The following is a 16589-nucleotide window of genomic DNA, read 5'->3' as shown; positions in this document are numbered from 1 at the left end:
AAATCCCTAGAAAACCCCAGAAAATACTAGAAAAAACCTACAAAATCCTAGAAAATCGTAGAAAATCATAGAACACCCCTAGAAAACTCCAAAAAACCCTTGAAAATCCCTAGAAAATCCTCGTAAATCCTAGAAAACCTAAAAATACCCTAAAAATCTTAGAAAAACCCTAGAAAGCCTTAGAAACTACAAAAAAAATCCTAAAAAAACCAAAAAACCCCAAGAAAATAGTAGAAAAACCATAGAAAATCTTAGAAAACCCTAAAACAATCCTAGAAAAACCCTCAAAAACCTTAGAAAATCCTAAAAAACACTCGAAAACCCTAGAAAACCATAAGAAAACCCTAGAAAACACTAGAAAACCCTGGAACACCCTAGAAAAAACCTAGAAAATCCAAGAAAATCCTAGAAAAACCTTCGAAACCCGTAAAAAAACAAAAAAAAACCATAGAAAATCCTAAAAAACCCTCGAAAACCATAGAAAACTCTAGAAAACTCCTAGAAATTTGTAGGAAACCACAGAAAATCCCAGAAAACCCAAAAAATCCATAAAAATCCTATAAAACCATAGAAATCCTAGAAAAACCCTCGAAAACCAAAGAAAATCTTATAAAATCCAAGAAAACTAGAGAAAACCCTAAGAAAACCCGAGAAAACCTGAGAAATCACTAGAAAACCTTAGAAAAATCCTCAAAAACCATAGAAAAACCTAAAAAGGCTTCGAAAATCCAAGAAAATCCTAAAAAACCCTCGAAAACCATAAAAAACAATAGAAAACCCTAGAAAATTTCTAGAAAAACCTAGAAAACCCTCAGAAATCTCTAGAAAACTCTAGAAAACCCAAGAAAATTCTAGAAAATCATAGAAAATCCTAGAAAAATCTCAGAAAATCCTATAAAGCCCTAGAAAATTCTAGAAAAACCCTTGAAAACCATAGAACACCCTAAAAAACCCACAAAAACCCTAGAAAAATCCTAGAAAATCCTAGAAAACCCTTGAAAATCCTAAAAAACCTTCGAAAACCCGAGAAAACCCTAGAAACTCTTAGAAATCCCTAGAAAACTTTAGAAAATCCTAGAAAAACCCTTGAAAACCGTAAAAAACCCTAAGAAAACCCTAAAATCCTGAAAATATCCTAGAAAATGCTAAAACCCTAGAAAATCTTAAAAATACCCTACAAAAAACCTAAAAATCCTATAAAACTCTAAAACTCCTAGAAATACCCTAAAAAATCGTAAAAATCTTAGAAATTTCCTAGAAAACAATAAAATTCCTAGAAATTTCCTAGAAATACCCTAGAAAATCCTAAAATCCTTGAAATACCCTAGAAAACCCTAGGAAACTTAAAAGCCCTAGAAAATCTAGAAATACTCTAGAAAATCCTAAAAGTCTTAGAAAATCCTAAGAACCCAAAAGAATCTAAAAAAACCCCTAAAAATCCTAGAAATATCCTATAAATATCCTAAAAATGCTAGAAAACCTTAAAAACCCTAGAAAACACTAGAAGTCCCTTAAAAATCCTAGAAATACCTTATAAATACTCTAAAAATGCTAGAAATTCTATAAAATCATAGAAAACACTAGAAAATCCTAGAATACCCTAAAAAACCTTAAAAATCCTAGAAAACTCTATAAATACCATAAAAAATCTAAAAACCTTAAAAAATCCTAAAAATACCCTAAAAATTCCTAAAAACCCTAGAAATACGTTGTAAAACCCTAAAAACCTAGAAAATACTAAAAAACGCTAGAAATAGCCTAGAAAATCATAAAAAATCTTAGAAAACCCTTATAATCCCAGAAAATCTAGAAAACTCTAGAAAACCCTTTAAAACCCTAGAAAATTCTAAAAAACCCAAGAAAATCACTAGAAATTCTTAGAAAATCCTAGAAAAACTCTAGAAAATCTTAAAAACCCTAGAAAACTCTAAGAAAACCCTAGAAAATGCTAAAAAATTCTAGAAAATCCTAGAAAACCCAAGAAAATCCTAGAAAATCCTAAAAAATCCAAGAAAACCCTAGAAAACCTAAGAAAACACTAGGAAAACCTAAGAATTCCTAGAAACCCCTAGAAAACCTAAAGAAAACCCAAGATAACTGTAAAAAATCCTAGAAAACTAAAAGAAAATCCTAGAAAATCCCTAGAAATCCTTAGAAAATCATAGAAAATATTAGAAAATCCCTAGAAAACCCTAAAAAAATCATAGAGAAACCTAAAAAACCCTAAAAAATACTAGAAAAGCTCTAGAAAATCCTAAAAAACCCTAGAAAGCCCTACAAACCCTAAGAAAACCATAGAAAATCCTAGAAAATCCCAAGAAATCCTCGAAAACACTTGAAAACCCGAGAACAATCCAAAAAAAAAAGTAGAAAACCAATTAAAACCGAAGAGAACCCTAGAAAAACCCTCGAAAAACCTTCCAAAGCCCTGAAATCCCTCGAAAACCCTAGAAAACCCTAAGAAAACCAAGAAAAACTCTAGAAATCCCTAGAAAACTCAAGAAAAACTCTAGAAAATCCTAGAAAACCCTAAGAAAACCCTAGAAAATCCTAAAAAAACCTATAAAACCTTAAAGAATCCTAGAAAACCCCTCGAAAATACTAGAAACTCTAAAAAATCCTCAAAAACCCTAAAAAAACCCTAGAAGATCTTAGAAAATACTAAAAACCCTAGAAACCCTTAGAAAACCTTAGAAAATCCTAGAAAAATCCTAAAAAATCCTAGAAAAGCCCTAGAAGATCCTAGAAAACCTTATAAAATCCTAAGAAAACCCTATAAAATCCTATAAAAATCTGAAAAACACAAGAAAACACTAAAAAAACCCTCGAAAACCCTAAAAACCCCTAAAAACCCTAAGAGAACCATAGAAAACCCAAGAAAATACTAAAAAACCCTAGAAAAATCTTAGAAAACCATAAAAATACTAGAAAATCCTAAGAAAATCCTCAAAAATCCTCAAAAACCTAGAAAACTCTAAAAAATCCTCTAAAACCCTAAGAAAACCGTAGAAAACTTTAGTAAATCATAGAAAAACCTAGAAAACCCTAAGAAAATCCTATAAAACCCTAAGAAAATCGTAGAAAAACCTAAAAAAAACCTTATAAAATCTTAGAAAACCCACAAAAATCCTAGGAAATTCTAAAAAAACCCTAGAAAAAACTTAGAAAAACATAAAAAACCTAGAAAACCCTAAGAAAATCCTCGAAAACCTAGAAAACTCTAAAAAACCCTATAAACCCCTAATAAAACCGTAGAAAACTTTAGTAAACTATAGAAAAACCTAGAAAACCCTTAAAAAACCTTGTAAAATCCTAAGAAAATCATAGAAAACCCCTAGAAAACTCTAGAAAATTCTAGAAAAATCCTAGAAAATCTTAGAAATCCAAAAAAAACCCTAAAAACCCTAAAAAATCCTAGAAAACCTTATAAAACTCTAGAAAACCCTAGAAAAATCCTCGAAAGCCCTAGAAAATCCTGATAAACTCTCGAAAACCATAGAGAATCCTAGAAAACACTAAAAAATCGTAGAAAACTCTAGAAAATACTAGAAAACCCTCGAAAAACACTAAAAATCCCTCGAAAATACTAGAAACCCCTAGCAAACCCCTAGAAAATCCTAGAAAACCCAAGAAGATCCTAAAAATACTAGAAAAACCCTAAAATCCCTAGAAAACCCTAAGAAAACCCTCGAAAATACTAGAAAACCTAACAAACTCTTAAAACCACTAGAAAATTCTAAGAAAACTGTAGAAAAATTTAGAAAATCGTAGAAAACCCAAGAAAATTCTAAGAAAACCCTAAAAAACCTTAGCAAAACCCTGGAAAAATCTAGAAAATCTTAGAAAACTCTAGAAATCCATAGAAAACCCTAAGAAAACCCTAGAAAATCCTAGAAAAACCTATAAATCCTTAGAAAATCCTAAAAAATGCTCGAAAACCCTACTAAATCCTAAAAAACCCTAGAAAACCTTAGAAAACATAGAAAACCGTAGAAAACGCTAGAAAACCCCAAGAAAATCCTAGAAAACTCTAGAAAATCCTTTAAAACTCCTAGAAAACCTTAGGAGATCCTAGATAACCCTAGAAAACCCTAGAAAGTCCAAGAAAAACCTATAAAACCCAAGAAAACTCTCGAAAACTCTAGAAAACCCTAAAAAATACGAGAAACCCCTAAGAAAATCCTAGAAAACCCTAGAAGGCCCTAGAAATCCCAAGAAATTTCTAGAAAACCCTAAAAATCCCTAGAAAACCTAGGAAAATCTTAAAAAACCTAGAAAAACATAAAAAAAAAACCTTAGATAATCCTAGAAAACCCAAAGAAAACTCTAGAAAAGCCTAGAAAGACCTAGAAAACCTTAGAAAATCCCTTGAAAACCCTAAAAAACCATCAAAAACTCTGGAAAACCCCTAGAAAATCGTAAAAATCTCTAGAAAACCCTAGAAAAACCTAAAAAACCCTAAAAACCCAAGAAAATCACAAGAAATCCTTAGAAAACCCTAGAAAAATTCTAGAAAACTCGAAAAACTCTAAAGATCCTAGAAAACCCTAAAAAACCCTAAAAAATTCTAGAAAATCCTAGAAAAACTTGATAAAACCCAAGAAAACAAAAAAAACCCTCGAAAACCATAGAAAACCTAGAAAACACTAAGAAAATCATAGAAAACCCTAGAAATTCCTAGAAAACCCTAAAATAACCCTAGAAGACCATGGAAAGCCCTAAAAAATCCAAGAAATCCCTAAGAAAATCCTCGAAAACCCTAGAAAACCTAGAAAACTCTAAAAAACCCTAGAAAACCCTAGAAAACCCTAGAAAAATCTAGAAAATCCTAAGAAAACCCTAGAAAACCCTAAGAAAACCATAGAAAATCCTATGAAAACCTAAAAAAACCCTAGAAAACCCTAGAAAATTCTTAGAAAATTCTAGAAAATCCTAAAAAATGTTAAAAAATCTCCTAAGAAAACTCTAGAAAAAACCTTGAAACCCTAGAAATACCTAGAAACACCCTAAAAACCCTATAAAACACTAAAAAACCTAGAAAACATTAAAAAAAATCATAGAAAACCCTAAAAAACCCTGGAAAACCCGAGAAAATCCTAGAAAACCCTAAAAAATCCCTAGAAAATCCAAGAAAAACCTATAAATCCCTAGAAAATCCTAAAAAATGTGCAAAAATCCTAGAAAATCCTAAAAAACTTTCAAAAACCTAAAAACCCTAGAAAACCCTAGAAAAAAAAGTAGAAATCTTTAGAAAACCCTAGAAAAATGCTAGAAAACACAAAAAAACCTTAGAAAATCCTAGAAAACCCTAAGAAAACCCTAGAAAATTCTAGAAAAACCTATAAAACGCTAGAAAACCCTAGAAAAACCCTCGAAAACGCTAAAAAATCCTAAAAAACCATCTAAAACCCTATAAAACATAAGAAAACCCTAGAAATCCCTAAAAGTTCCTAGAAAACCATAGAAAATCCTAAAAATCCTAGAAAAATATAAAAACCCCTAGAAAACCCAAGAAAATACTAAAGAATTCTAGAAAATTCTATAAACTCTAAAAAATCCAGAAAAACTCTAAAAAAATCCCAGAAAAACCCTCGAAAACCCTAGAAAACTCAAGAAAATGATAAGAAAATCCTAGAAATTCCTAGAAAACCCTAAAATAACCCTAGAAGACCCTAAAAAATCCTAAAATATCTTAGAAAACCCTAAGAAAATCCTCGAAAACTGTAGAAAACTCTACAAATCCCAAGAAAACCCTAAAAACCCAAGAAAATCATGAAAAAACCCTAAAAATCGTAAAAAACAAAGAAAACCCTAGAAAACTCTAGAAAAACCTTAGAAACCCTAGAAAATACAAAAAAATCCTATAAAACCCTTGAAAAATCATAGAAACCCTAGAAAAACCTAGAAAACCCTTGAAACCCCTAGAAAATCCTATAAAATCCTAGAAAACCCTAAAAAAACCTCGAAAGCCCTAGAAAATCCTAGAAAATCTTAGAAATCTTAGAAAACCCTAAAATAACCCTAAAAACCCTAAAAAACCTAAGAAAATCTTTGAAAATACTAGAAAAACTTGAAAACTCTAAAATACCCTAGAAAACCCTAGAAAATCCTAGAAAAAAGCTAGAAAAACCGAATAAAACCCTAGAAAACCTAAAAGATCCTAGAAAGTCCTAGAAAAACCTAAAAAACCCTAGAAAAACCTAGAAGACTCTAGAAAATCCTTGAAAACCCGAAGAAAATTCTAGAAAAATCCTGAAAACCCTAGCAAAATCCTAGAAAATCCTAAAAAACCCTATAAAACACTAAAAAAAACCTAGAAATCATTAAAAAATCCAAGAAAATTCTAGAAAAACCTTAGAAAATCCTATAAAAATCTTGAAAAATCTTAGAAAATCCTAGAAAACCCTAGAAAAACCTAAAAAATCATAGAAAAACCTATAAAACCCTAGACAACCCTTGAAAAATGCTCGAAAACCTTGGAAAATTTCTAGAAAACTCTAAAAAAACCCTAAAAACCCTCAAAATTCTTAGAAAATCATAAAATAACCCTAGAAGACCCTAGAAAACTCTAAAAACTCTAGAAAATCCGAAAAAAAACCCTCGAAAACCCTAGAAAACCTAGAAAGCTCTAAAAAACCCTAGAAAATCCAAGAAAAACCTAGAAAGTCCTAAGAAAACCCTAGAAAATCTTAGAAAACCCTAAAAAATGTTAGAAAATCCTAAGAAAATTCTAGAAAGACCTTGAAAACTTCTAGGAAACCCTAGAAAATCCTAGAAAAACAAAAAAAAACCATATAAAACACTAAAACAAACCTAGAAAACATTAAAAAACCCAAGAAAATCCAAGAAAAATCCTAGAAAATCATAGAAAAATCCTGGAAAACCCTAGAAAATCCTAGAAAATGCTAGAAAACCCTGTTAAAACCCTGAAAAATCCTAAAAACCTATAAAATCTTATAAAACCCTAGAAAAACGCTCAAAAACTCTGGAAAATCGTAAAAAAAAACCTTAGAAAACCCGTAGAAAAGCCTAGAAAATCCTAGAAAAACATAGAAAACCATAGAAAACTTTAGAAAAATCCTAGAAAACATTAGAAAACCCTAGAAAATCCTAGAAAACACTAAAAAATCCTAGAAATCCTAAAAAATCCTTGAAAACCCTTGAAAACCCTAGAAATCCTATAAAACCCTAGAACACCCTAGAAAATCCTATAAAAACCTAGAAAACTCTAAAAAAACTCTAGAAAACCCTAAAAACCCTAAAAAATCCTAGAAAACCCTAAAATAATCCCAAAAAATCCTAGAAAATCCTAGAAAATACTAAGAAATCCCTAGAAATCCCTAAAAAATCCTAGAAAACTTTAAAAAATACTAAAAAATTCTAAGAAAATCCTAGAAAAACATAAAAGATCGTAGAAAAACCTTAGAAAATCCTAGAAAATACTAAAAAAATAAAAAAATCCTAGAAAACCCTTGAAAAAGAAAAACCTAGAAAATTCTAAAAAATTCTATAAAACCTTAGACCCCTAGACCCTAGCTCCTAGACCCAAAAAAATCCTAGAAAATCCTAAACGTATAAAACCCTAGAAATTCTTAGAAAAACCTAAACCTATAAAACCTTAGAAAATCTTAAAAAAATCCCTAGAAAACCTTAGAAAATCCAAGAAAATCCTAAAAATGCTAGAAATCCCTAAGAAAATCATAGAAAAACCTTGAAAATCCTTAGGAAACCATAGAAAATCCTAGAGAAATCCTAGAAAATCCTATAAAACACTAAAAAAACTTAGAAAACAATAAAAAAATCCTAAAAAATCTAGAAAAACCCTAGAAAATCCTAGGAAACACTAAAAAACCCTCTAAAAACCTAACAAAACCTTAGAAAATCCTAAAAAAATCCTAGAAAATAACCCTAGAAAACTCTTAAAAAGCCGTGAAAAATCCTAAGAAAACCCCCAAAAAATCCCACACAACCTAGAAAACTCTAAAAAAACCCTAGAAACCCCTTGAAAAACCTAGAAACCTAAAGAAAACCCTAAAAAATCCTAGGAAAACCTAAAAACCCTTGAAAAACCATAGAAAATGTTAGAAAACTCTAAAAAATGCTAGAAAATCGTAAGAAAACTCTAAAAAACCCTTAAAAACCCTTAGGAAACCCTAGAAAATCTTAAAAAATCCTAGGAAACCCTAGAAAAACCCTAGAAAATTATATAAAAATCTTGAAAATCCTTGAAAATCCTAGAGAATTCTAAGAAACCCTAGAGAATTCTAGAAAAACCTAGAAATCCTAGAAAAACCTATAAAACCATAAAAATTCCTAGAAAAACCCTCGAAAATGTTAGAAAATCCTAAAAACCCAAAAAAATCCTATATATCCATAAAAATCCCTATAAAATCCTAGAAAACTAAAAAAACCCTAGAAAACCCTAAGAAAAGACTAAAAATCATCGAAAACTCTAAAAAATACTAAAAAAGCCTAGAAAATCATATAAAATCCTAGAAAACCTCAGAAAAATACTCAAAAACCCTAAAAAACCATTGAAAACCCTAGAAATCCCTAGAAAATCCTAAAATAATCCTAGAAGACCCTAGAAAACCTTAAAAAACCCTAAGAAAACCCTTGAAAACACTAGAAAACTTTGAAAACTCTAAAAAACCCTAGAAAACCTTCGAAATTCTTAGAAAAACCTATAAAACCCTAAGAGAATCTTAGAAAACCCTAGAAAAAACTAAAAACCATAGAAAAATCCTAAAAAATCCTCAAAAACTCTAAAAAATGCTGGAAAACCTTAACAAAATCCTAGAAAAACCTTGAAAACCCCTTGAAAACCCTAGAAAATCCTAGAAAATCCTATAAAATAGTAAAAAAACCTAGAAAACATTTAAAAATCATAGAAAATCTTAGAAAAACCTGAGAAAAATCTTGAAAAACCCTTGAGAATCCTACAAAACATTAAAAAAATACTAGAAAATCCTAGAAAAACTTATAAAATCATAGAAAAATGCTCAAAAACCCTAGAGAATCCTAAAAAACTGCCAAAAACCCTAGAAAATCATAAAAATCCTAGAAAACCCATAGAAAAACGTAGAAAACCCTAGAAAACATAGAAAACCTTAGAAAAATCCAAGAAAACACAAGAAAACTCTAGAAAATTTTTAGAAAACACAAAAAAAAACCTAGAAAACTCTAGAAAACAGTTGAAAATCCTAGAAAATCCTAGAAAACCATAGAAAAACCCTAGAAAATCCTAGAAAATTCTAGAAAATCCTAAGAAACCCCTAAAAAATCCTAGAAAAACCCATAAACCCTAGAAGACACTAAAAAAATCCTCGAAAACCTAAAAAATCCTAGAAAATCCTAAAAAACCTTAGAAAAATTTACTAAATCCAAATTTCACCTTTATATTTTCAAAATAATATTTTTATATTTTCAAAATATTCCAGACAATTAAATTATTATTTTATTCTAATTAATCGGTTTATTATTTTATTCTAAAATCTGGTTCTTACGGTTTGCGATTCTACTATTGTCTAATTCAATGGTGCGATCGGAAGTTGTCTGAGGAAAAAACCTCCATCCTATTAAGTGATGAAATTTTGCATGATCATCAAGTCATGTTTGGCCTACATGGTAATGAACGAATTGCAATCCATGACATCTCAATTAACTTTCTAAACACTTCATATCTACTTCTTAGCAACGAAGAATTAAAGGGTTTAACCTTGATTGACATTTTGAACAAATCTTGAACAGCAATAGAAAAAACTTGCACGATTATCCAACCATGCCATTTCCATCAGGAAATACCAACCATCTTAGGACGCGGAACAAAATGATTTTTAATGAGTTAAATTATGATTGTGTTTTGTTAGAAAAGCAGCATAATAACTGCCTCTCGAAATTAATTGTCGAGCAAAAGGGGTAAAATCATGAGCTTTACGGGCAGTCAACATGGATGTGTGTTCTTTTTGTATGGCCATGGAACTACAGGAAAATTTTCCTTTGGATAACTTTAGCTTTAGCACTAAGATCACATGGACAAATAGTGCTAACTGTTGCATTTAGTAGCATTGCCTCTCTACTGTTACTTGGAGATCAAACTGCACATTCTAGGTTTGCCATACCATTAACTCCAAATGAGTTCTCTACTTGTTACATTAAGCAAGGAAGTCCATTAGCATAATTAATTGTAACAGATGAAGCTCCCAAGATGAGAAAATTTTGTTTCGAGACATTGGATAAGACATTGAAGGATTTGATGAGATTCAAAGATGATCATAACCAAAAGGAACAAGATATGACATTGTTAATGTGTCTTTAAACTCTTCATACCTATGGCAACATTGGGAAGTATTAAAGCTCACTGTAAACATGTGACTGCAATCTACCATTACAGATGGTCAGGTAGAAGGTTTAAAGCAATTTGTTGAATGGATACTTCAAGTCGGCAACGGAATATCTGAAAGAACATGTGATGGCTGCAACAGCATTAACATACCGCCTGAATTCCTTATCACTGATTATAGTGATCCTATTTAGGTCATTATCGAAGTAATCTATTCTGATTACATTGCTGACATGTGTAACGAAAGCAACTTGAAAGGTCGCCACTGTCTTAGCTCCTACGAATTATGTTGTAGATGAGGTAAATGATTACATGACTGCAATGAACAGCAATGAATGCAAGACCTATGTTAGTTCCAACAAATGTCTGTTCAAAGGAGGTAGCAGTGAAATTCAAGCTATGCACACACCAGAATTTTTAGCAACAATTAAGTGCTTGAGAGTTCCAAATCATGAATTGAAGCTCAAGATTGTTGTCCTGTGATGCTTATTAGAAATATTGATCACTCATCAAGCCTTTGCAATGGTACCAAGTTGATAATTACAAGACTTGTAGATAAAGTTATTGAAGCAAAATTGTTAAATTCCAACGACTCCGTCAATAAGGTATTTATTCCTAGAATGACACTCACACCGTCAGATGCCATGCTACTCTTAGATTCCAACAGAGACAATTTTCCGTTTTGCTATTTTACGCAATGACAATCAACAAAAGTCAAAGACAATTCTTGAATCACGTGAGATTGCTATTAAAAAAATGTCTTCGCTCACGGCCAACTTTATGTTACCATCTTGAGAGTCACAAACAAAAAAGATTGAAAATTATAATTGCTCATGATGAAAACACAAATAAAACAAAAAATGTTGTTTACCCTGAAATCTTTAGAAATATATGACAATGCATTCAGCATCAGATATATTTTTATTATTACATAATTCTTCTATACACTCATTTTCACTTATCCAACCCTAACTATTTATCTATAACTTTATTACTACAATCTTATATCCTTTTCATATTTTTACAGTTTTTCTTTGCAATTGTTAGCAACTATAACTTATTAACTCACAACTATTTATCCTACGTTCAAACCATTATTTCTTCCATTACAATACTTCTTCAATATTCATATTTAATACAAGTGAGACCTTACTCAATCAATTTGATGGAATTATATTTTAAATGCTTTAAGCTATTATTCATATTATCATTGCATATACAAATAATACTAGAATAGTCTAATATTCTTCATGTCTCCCTTTTTCTTTATTGAAATGCTTACAATTTACTTCAAAATTTATAAATACTTTAAAAATAATAAAGATGGTCATTTCTTTTTTACACCAGTTAAATAATCAATAATTCTTTATATTCACGTCCTTCTAATTTGTGTATGTGTTGTCCACACGTCGCGCAGGTATCTTGTTAGTTAATATTTAATTTATATTAGTGTGTCTTATTTATTATCACCAAATACAATAAAAATTTGTATATCTTTGTGTATATATTTTTTTGTGTATTTGTATTTGTATTCATATATTTAAAAAACACTAACTAGCTCTCAACTCTTGATTTTATGTTTTTTAATTTTCTTTTGAAATTGGCTGTCCTTGACGGTTGTTTATTGTGGACTGTGATCAGGCTTCCTTTCTGCATGTCTTTGTGTTGTTTTTGGCCATACAACACACTCACACACGCATCCCATACACACATTAACCTAGCATGTCTATGTAGATCTTCTCGTAATGGGGTTATGTTAGCTGGTAACCATCGAGGCCCAAAATAATTTCAAGCCTTTCACCCAAAAAGGAAATAAAAGATAAAAAAATCTTTACAGAACATAAAAGAAAAGAAAAGATTGTCATATATACTTGCTTTCTAAGTATACAAGTATATAATCATTGGATAAATATTTAAATCGACTTTTATGAAATTTTATATTAGATATTTTTGTTTAATAATTTTTTATTCATTAAAATTTTTAAAAATAATTTGTATAAGACATATTAATTTTTTCGTCATTTTAAAAGAGACTAATTTATTTAATAATAATTTTTTTTAATTTAACTATTTTATAATACTATTTATTAGACATTTATTTGTCTATAATATATATATATATATATATATATATATATATATATATATATAATTGGATGAAAACGAAAAGGAACTAATTTATTTTGCAAAAGTAATTATTATTTAATTTTGATGTACGATCTGAAAAATTATTTTACATATGTATCCAATTACATAACACTATATTAATAAATATAATTATCTTTTACCTTAACTGCACGCGTAAATAGTCATCTAAAAGAATCATTGTGATAACATAATTGTATAAAATATTTTACACTATTATCAAAATTAAACTCATTTTATAAGCCAGCTCAAGAAGCACCCTCTCAATTAATCTGCACATCTCTAAAAGTTCATCTAGGTCAACAAGTTTTAATTTGTTATCACTTGTTTGTTTCGTGCATGACGCTACATGATGAAAGTTTATGATGAAAAGTTGAATGCAGCCGCATTATCTCTATGTCCTTGTGAATCTGTGCCACCACATCATTACATAGCTTATAACTAAAAGAGAGATCGAACCTAGAATAAATAGGTACAACAAAATGTCATTGATATATACTTACATTTATATGATTACTCCTCAACTACCATATAACATATAACTACCAAAGTTTTCTAACGCAGCTAACATTCTTCTCTCCCGTACGGTACCATATGCATGGCCACCCGCACCAAACGGTCGTTTATTCGTATTGGACAAAATTTTGGATCCATCACATGAATGAAACACTTTTATACGTTATTCGTTTGATGTATATTTTTGTGTATGTCCACTCATGTGATACAAATTAAAAACATTTAGTGAGTTTTTAATTGTACTAGAAGACAACATTATATTTTTGTAGTTACGCACTTGCATGTGTGATACAAATTAAAATATATATTAATATCATACAAAAAATACCAGATATTTAAATTTTTTAAGTAATTAAATTTAACTAAATTATTTAAAAATAAAAATATTTACACTCACTTTTTTTTAACGATCAATGCTGATCTTCTTTTTCATACATTTCTTCTTCTATCTTCAACCGTTATTGTCACCACTGCTGTCACTATCATTATTATCGTCGTTGTCACTTTTTTTTCTTTTCACACAGAAAATTTAATGCACACTATATAAATTTTTGTACACAACACACAAATTTTAGTATCCAACACAAACATTTTTAATATTGACACTCAACCAATGAAATACGCACAACATATAAATTTTTGTGACCACAAAAATTGCATAGCATAAAATTTTTTATGTGCAGCATAGAAATTTTTTGAGAATTACATATTTAAAATATTGACTCACCCAACTAACAAAATACATTCACAGTAAAAATTTGTACTATATGCAAAGATTTGTGTGCTATATCAATAAGTTTTTGTGTCTAACAAAAATTTGTGCGCTACAAAAAGCGCAAAAAAAAAGAGTAGTGACATGTGTTAATGTTGCAAGTGTGAGGTGTATAAAATTAGTCCCACATTAAAAAAATAAAAAAAATTGAGAATTTATAAGATGAGAGACCTATTAACTTATTATCTTAATATTTTGAATTGAATGTAATATCTTCTCATATGTTATCTTAGCGACCCAACAAGTAAATCGCTTATACAGTTATACCAATGTCATCATCAAAGTATAATTGAATAGCAATAGTAGCAAATAATAAAATCCATGGTGTTTGTGTTCAGTGTACTCACCCAACCAACACGAATAATTGAATGTATGACTAGTTTCACAAGTACTTTCTCTGTTTAAAAATTAAAAAATAAATAAATAAATAAATAAATAAAAGAAGAAAAAGAAAAAAGAACAAGGATAGGGAAAAAAATGAAAGAAAGAAATAATAAATTGCATTTTATCTCTTTAAACTTTATGTGATGTGTATTATTAATTATTCTTTGGATTTCAAGCATATTCAAAGCTCAACAATGTATACGAAACTTATTTAGATAAATTACACATTTATTCAAGGGGGCTTTAGAGAATTATTTTGCATATTTAGAACAACTCTAAAGGTCAATTCACAATTTTTTAAAATTTAGACTGCTTTTTAGTTAAAATTGAAGAAAGAGGTTTTCTACTAATGTGGATTAATTTCTTTCTCTTTTCTATATTATTTATGTTTTTAATTTATCCTTTTATTGCAAAGTCAGTTCATGTGTCACTTGCTTTATTTTAACATTTTTAACTGAAACAAAGACCTTGGTACATCCAGTCAAAAAAAGAATGTCATACATCCTCCCCCTCCCTCTCCCTCCCTCCCTTTTTTTAATATAAATAAAGATATCTTAAGTCTTGTCATATGCATATTTTAAAATAATTTTTTTAAAGAAAAAAACAGATAAATTCCTGACTTTTCAAATTTTTGACAAATATATTCCCGACAAAATTTAAATATAAAAAAGTCTCTGACTTTAACAAACGGAGGACAATTTAGTCATTCCGTCTATTTGCCTCTCATACACCAAACTGAACTAGCTGACGTGGCTGAAACGGTGTCCAAGTATCCGTTACAGTGCCACGCTGAAAGGGGAATAAAGTTCGAAGGACAAATAAGTTCTTGACGTCATTTTATAAATAAAGTTTGAAGGACAAATAGGTCCTTGAGAATTTTTTTTCAAAATTAATAAACTCCTTTCTTAAATTCTCTTATCTACCTCTCTCCATTTTTATATTTCTCTCTATTATTTTTACTCTATATATAATTATATTTTATATTAGTAATTTGACAAATCAAAATATGTCATTCAATATTTTTTATAATTAAAATATTTTAAATGTAAAAGTATACACATTAAATTATTTTAAATTTTAGATAACAAATGTTAAAATTAATTATTAATAAAAAATTAGACTTTTTCATATAAAAATAATAACTAAAAATCTTATTATTTAATTTTTTTATCTGCAGATATCTTGGTCTTCTTAGTCAGAAACTTTTGTCAATTTACGACTTTTTTGTAAAAATAGTTTGATTTTATAAATCTTTTGTGTCATGCATAATTTATACTGTTAGAACAAAGTGAACTATAATTAAAAAAAAAATATTCTCGTAATATTATTATGGATAAAAATACCAGTTCTAATATAATACACAAATGCACTAACGCTAACTTAATACATGAATGATGCACAAATGAACTAATGCTAACTTGATGCATAAATGAACTGATGCTAACTAATGCCACTGGTATGATGAAAACTAAACTAATGCAATTTAACAAATTCTAATATAATACACAAATGCACTAAAATTGAACTAATGCAATTTAAAAAAAAAATAGAAACAGAACAAGTCCAATTTTTGCAATTTTAATACAAATAATTTAAATTACAGAATACAACAAGTTAACTAGATTTCAAAATATAAGCATAATTTTATAAACTAAATTCTCATAATAGAAGCATAATAGAAGCATAATGAAAAAAATTCTCAAGAACCTATTTGTCTTTCGAACTTTATTTCCAAAATGATGTCAAGGACTTATTTGTCCTTCGAACTTTATTCTCCTTTCAGCGTGATATCGTAACGGATACTTGGATACCGTTTCAGCCACGTCAGCCAATTCTATTTAGTGTATGAGAGACAAATAGACAGAAGAATTAATTTGTCCTTCGTTTATTAAAGTCAAAAACTTTTTTATATTTAAATTTTATCAAAAATATATTTATCAAAAATTTAAAAAGTCAGAAACTTATACATCTTTTTTTCTTTCTTTTATTATTTTGTATGCAATCAAAATAAAGAATGGATATTTTTTATCACACACGCATGTGCAAGAGAGAGAGAGCATACACACATGCAGACAGAGAGAAGTTGTATGGCTGTCATTAAGGGTATATATGTCCTCATATGTCCAATATGGATCCCAATATTTTAAAAGTTATTTTGGTGTGATTTTATTGAATTTAAGATCAAATAAGAATTTTAAAAATAAACTCGATCATTATTTAAAATTATGTTCGGGTCAAGACGAACCTAATTTTTATTCGACCCATGTACATTTTAAAAAAACTAAAAAATATATATTTAAATTAATTCTAATATTATGTTATATTAATTATAAGTTTATTATTTTATTTTTAATCACACTTGTTAAATTAGAAAATAAATAAAAAAAGTATCAAATTAAAATTTATAAATAAATTTAAGTTTAAATATGA

This window comes from Arachis stenosperma, chromosome 3, assembly GCF_014773155.1.
Source record: "Arachis stenosperma cultivar V10309 chromosome 3, arast.V10309.gnm1.PFL2, whole genome shotgun sequence".
NCBI classification, from domain to species: Eukaryota; Viridiplantae; Streptophyta; class Magnoliopsida; order Fabales; family Fabaceae; genus Arachis; species Arachis stenosperma.
This window is presented reverse-complemented; position numbering follows the sequence as displayed.